Below are 6,228 nucleotides of genomic sequence, written 5' to 3'. Positions count from 1 at the left end.
AGTTATGGTCAGACAGATATAAGATGCAAGGTATATAGGTAACGGATATGAGATGCAAGAGTTATAGTTAGACAGATATAGAATGCAAAAGATATAGTTAACAGATAAAGATGAAGAGTTATAGTTAGATAGATATAAGATGCAAGAGTTAGTAATTATCACGTATTTATAGGAATTAGCAAAGAAAAGATATACTGTTAAAATATGATAGGAAAGACTACGGCACAAATTTTATTTAAATTATTATCTTTGACTATTCTATTGTTAGTAGTGTGCTCACTTTGAGTTCATTTCCTCTCGTCAAATAAAATGAGTTTTTAAAAACATCATTTAGACTCATTTTAGAGAAATAAACTAAATGAACAATTAAAAAAAGGTTCTAGTTTCAAACATTCAATAAATGTAGGTAGCACATTACTTTACTATATTGAAGTGATTAGAAACATCTACTTCTATTAACACGTTATTCTCATCTTAATAATTAATAATAACGCGGGGATTGTATTTACGGCTATCATATATACCACTGATCTAATTTTTATACATATAAATGTTTACAGATGGCGACACGTGAGAGTAGTTTTTGTTGATTAAGCTTCTAGTTAAGCATAATGTTACACAATGGGTTATATGTGCTCTGCCCACCACGGGTATCGAAATCCGGTTTCTATTGTACGTCCGCAGGCATACCGCTGTGTCACTGGGTGGGGGGGGGGGGTGGTTAATTACATGGATTCCTCAAACAGATGAAAACAATTGTGAGTTGCTTTACATTTTTTAAATCTTTATTCGAAGTCACAATAAAACAACTTAAACGAACTCGAAAGCTTATTTCTGATTCACTTATACTTATATTTTTAGCCGCGGCATAGCGGCTCATAGAATGGCTCCGATTTTTTTTTTCAAGCCCAAACCTTTAGCTCATAGCTCTGTCATCTCTTGACCGATTTGAGATCTAATTACAGTTTTGAATTCAGGAGGTCAAACCCTTTGGAGTGATATATTTGACCACGCCCAAGGTCTCATAGATTAACTTGCTCTAATCCTGCCTAAAAGAATTTCAATTTCAAGTGCCGCGGCTATTGAGGATTTCCTCGTGTTTGTGCTTTCGCGCAAAGCTACTCAAGGGATATTTGCGCTAATCTTCTTAAATTTCAGTTGATAGGGCTAAAGGGAAGGCAGCTAGCACAAAGCTACTCAAGGGATATTTGCGCTAATCTTTCTAAATTTCAGTTGATAGGACTAAAGGGAAGGCAGCTAGCACAAAGCTACTCAAGGGATATTTGCGCTAATCTTCCTAAATTTCAGTTGATAGGACTAAAGAGAAGGCAGCTAGCACAAAGCTACACAATGGGCTATCTGTGCTCTGCCCATTACGGGTATCGAAACCTGGTTGCCAGCGTTGTAAGTCCGCAAACATACCACTGTGCCACTGAGGGACGGCAGATAGTAAACAGTATTCATCGCTGACTCTTGGGTTTCTTTTGTGTGCCCGAATATTGGGATTTGATCATCGCTTTTATAGCGCATCCACGGCCTTAAAAGAGTGAAATGTAAGGCATGAACCTGAAATTCACGGTCCACGTTGATAAATTCAATTTTCAATTAAGTTTAAGCACTGCCAAGTATAATCCCCAAAAGACAGAATTCGGGTTCATTTAATGGTCAAAATAAACTTATTTCTTGCATGATAGAACAATAAAAGATCAAATTTATTAACGATACAGCACTTGTTTATGTTTATTGAAGTTACAATGTGTTTTTAACTGAAGTTGCATATATTGGTTATTATATTTAAAATGCCTGCAAGTCAAGTCATCTGGTTTTCTTTGCATGATTTTTGTAAAGTCTGTTAAATAAATACGATATTTACTCACAGGTTCCAGAACTTTCTTACTAAAGTAACTATTTTGGCTTACCATATAACTTCCCTACTATAATATTTAGCGCTGTTGATTTTATAAAGTTTTGTTTCTTTATGCTTGAGAGCAAAGCTACACAACGGGCTATATGCGTTCTACCTCCTCCATGGGTATCAAACCCCGATTTTTGTTGTTACAAGAGCTCTAGCTTACCGCTTAGCCACCTGGGGCAGATGTTAGAAAGGCACTGCATTGATGACCTAGCATTGGCCTTCAGTGTCCAGCGAAGTTATCAATATAAACAACAAGAGGGAAGCTTCAATAACCTCGGCACTTGAAATTCTTTTAGGCAGGATTAGAGTAAATTAATCTATGAGACCATGGGCGGGGTCAAATATATCAATCGAAAGGATTTGATCTCCTGAGACCAAAACTGTAATTAGATCTCAAATCGGTAAAGAGATGACGGAGCTATGATCTAAAAGTTTGTACTAGAAAAAATCAAAAAATACACAGAGCCAATCTATGAACCGCTATGCCGAGGCTAAAACGTTTCTGAGAAGACAAAATATAAAAAAACATAAACGTTTCTTTTCTTTTCTTGGCGCGCGTTCAAAAGGGCAAGTCGTTGCCCACAGAGATTCAGTTTTGGAATCCAATACAAGTTATTTCTGAGGGTAGCATATAACTCAGAACGGTTCTTGGCAAAACGCCGCTTCAGGTACTTTTATGTGTCACGAGTCTTTGTTCTACGTTAAAGGTTAGTAAATAAGAATACACATAAAAGCAACGGTGCGATCAAATAAGTGAAAAATTAAACCCTATCCAGTAAATGTTATTAGATATCTGTTCTGAATCCAGTACCTTACCTAGTTACCAGCATTTGATAATTAAAAAGTAAATTACAATATGTATTGTTTGATCATATACTAGTACATGTTATCGTGTAGTGTCATGTTTGATCATATACTAGTATATGTTATCGTGTAGTGTCATGCTTGATCATATACTAGTAGATGTTATCGTGTAGTGTCATGTTTGATCATATACTAGTAGATGTTATCGTGTAGTGTCATGTTTGATCATATACTAGTAGATGTTATCGTGTAGTGTCATGTTTGATCATATACTAGTAGATGTTATCGTGTTGTGTCATGTTTGATCATATACTAGTAGATTTTATCGTGTAGTGTCATACTAACAATAAAAATATTCTCGAACAATTATTACATCTGAAAGTTCACAGAACATTAGTTTATCAACCAAACTCCTCGGTAGCTCAGCTGCAATTTTGTTGGAAAATTATAATGCTAAAAATCGGGTTTCAATACTCGCGGTGAGCAGAGCACAGATAGCCAGCCTATTGTGAGCTTTGTGCTTAACAACAAAGAAACAAAATTAACGAACAAGACTTTTTTCTTTTAAAAAATGTTTTTTTTTTGTAATCTGACGACAGATTATAGTCATTTATGGTAGAAAAAAAACCTCTACTGGTAAAAATATAAAAAATATCATTGGAAAACATAGGACTAGATAAAAATAAAATTGTAAAAAATAACAACAACACCAAACTGAATATCAACGATATTATAATTATAGTGTACTAGAAGTATAAATGCTTCTTTCTTTCTTTTTTTTTACCTTTCTGCGGTGAGTGTTCTTTGAGGAACATGCTTCTCATCTTTTTAAATATTCATTTGCATATAAGAATTTATACTTCCAAACATTTTGTATTAGATTTAGAATACAATTCTTACACCTAGAAAATATACGAGGATGCATAAATTATTTTTTGAAATGATAGTTTCTTAAAGTTTCTTACTGTATATACAAAACCTTAGTTATAACTTTTCTGACACAGAAACTTATCCAGGCTAAATTCAGTCACTTAATTAATGTTCGACATTTGCTCTTTTTTAACCATTTATTATATTTCTTCTACGTTGATTAAAATTACTAGTCTAGTTTCGTATAATTTATTAGCATCCCTATCCCCACACGTGGCTCAGCTCGGTTAACTTCAGGGCTTATAATGTTAAAATTCGGAAGTTGATTTATTAGCATCCCTATCCCCACACGTGGATCAGCTCGGTTAACTTCAGGGCTTATAATGTTAAAATTCGGAAGTTGATCTTTGCTGTTGGCGCAACAAATAGTTTGTTTGATTTTTTTAAATTTCGCGCAAAGCTACACGAGGGCTATCTACGCTAGCCGTCCCTAATTTAGCAGTGAAAGACTAGAGGGAAAGCAGCTAGTCATCACCACCCACCGCCAACTCTTGGGCTACTCTTTTACAAACGAATAATAGGATTGACCGTAACTTTATAATGCCGCCCCCACGGCTGAAAGGGCGAGCATCTGGTGGGACGGAGATTCGAACCCGCGACCCTCAGATTGCGAGTCAAGCGCCCTAACCACCTGGTGTGCAAACAGTTGTTTGTGTCCTATAAACAAACAAATAATTCATTGGTGATTCTCATGGACAGTGCATGTTAAATAAAGAAAATGTGTCCAGTAGAAATTTACGCATAAAAGAGGTTCAACTCTATCCTTATTGGAAAGATTATGATCAAAAATAAAAGAGATTTTAATTAACACTCTCAAAAAAGTACTTACAGCTTTAATTGCTCTTTGTTATATTAGAGCAGTATAACTGTTTAAAAGGTGCTATTCGTTGCCTTGCCTCTTGTCTATCAGTTCAACATTAGGAAGGACTAACGCAGTTAGCCTTTGTGTAGGTTTGCGCGAAGATCGGAACAAACAAGTAATGCTCGAAATTAGGTACTACACACACACACATATATATATACATAAGTACATACATATATAATTATATATATCTTATTTTCTTTTCAGTAATTCACCAGAAACTTACATCTAGATCAGCCGATATTTGGCTGTCCAGAACATTGAGTGACATTGGTGGCGCTGGACTTGTAGAAGATTTGGCTGAAGTAAACTTAGAGGACGAGTGAGTTTTCAAGGTTTTTCTGGTGAATTATAAAAACTATGTGTATTTTCATTAATATTCTCGCTGCCATCATTTATCATGAGTGATTTATCCTTTCTTTATCACTGTTAGTAAAATTCAATTTGTATGAAGAGGATATTTTTTACCCACCTCAGCGCTTTTACTGCATATTACAATCACCAGCATTAAGAATAATTATTAAATGTCAATTAAATACATTGTTTCACAGCTGCATATTTTTAAGCACGTTTTAACAAGTTTAATGCGAACAGTTTTCAGATAAAGTTTCACATCTCAGTCAAGTTAGCAAAAAATTTTAGTCATTTATGTAACAATTTGTCAAAGAGTCAGATTAAACCCAATTTCGACATTTGAATTTGCTTCCGGAAGATTTGTTTTTAAAAAACCAATTGATTTTGGTCTTATGAACTATTTAAGTCTAAAATTTTACATTTATTTCTGCCGTACTATTTGTAAATATTGTGGTATTGTCAAGTTTTATGTATGGGCTGAATTTTCTACGGTAGGTATCTGTGACTTGTTGGCGATAAATTTCAACAATAAACAAACAAACACACAGTCCACTTGTTTCAAAATAATATATTAAAACAAGCCAAATGTATATACAAATGTCCGTTACACAGTTGGTTTCCACAGTTGTAGCCAGAGCTTTAAACTCTTATTTCTTTCGTTAAAGTCCACACAGACTAGTTCAATTACCTTAGAACACAATTTAACAAGACAAATTATTTTTTTTCTACTCTGTTAATACAATACAATCTATGAAAATTTCACTTCAAAATCGTCACTATACGTACTTTATGGCTAAACTCACAATCACGCAGTCTAGATCTATGAAATTATCTATATCTATCTAACTGTCTTTTTATATAACTCAAACTACACTTTATACGCATATTTACAGCTTGACCGAGGCCTAGAACGTTCAATACGCTACGAGATATTATGATTCAATAATACTCAATCAAAACAACCAGAACAAGAGGGAATCCTCAATAACCGCGTTACGTGAAAATCTTTTAGGCAGGATTAGAGTAAATTAACAAGTGAGACTTTTTTTTTTATTAGCTACTAGCTGGAGTACCCATTCGTTGGACGGACGAAATAAAAAATCTTTTGTAATAAAGGGTAGGAAATTGTGCTTCTATTTTTTCTCTACATAATAAATATTAAAATTGAAATAAAAATACATAAAGGCACCAATACTGAAAAGAAAGACATAATGTTTTCAAAATTTTTATCAATACGAAATTAGATGGGGGATAAAACCCCTATGACCTTCCTCGTGTCACCCTGTATCACTGTGTCAAGTTTGGTGCTGATTGATCAAGAAATGTGGAAACGTATAAGGAACAGATATACATACATACTGAC

This window comes from Limulus polyphemus, unplaced genomic scaffold, assembly GCF_000517525.1.
Source record: "Limulus polyphemus unplaced genomic scaffold, Limulus_polyphemus-2.1.2 Scaffold2380, whole genome shotgun sequence".
Classification (NCBI taxonomy): Eukaryota; Metazoa; Arthropoda; class Merostomata; order Xiphosura; family Limulidae; genus Limulus; species Limulus polyphemus.
Note: the sequence above shows the minus strand (reverse complement) of the source record.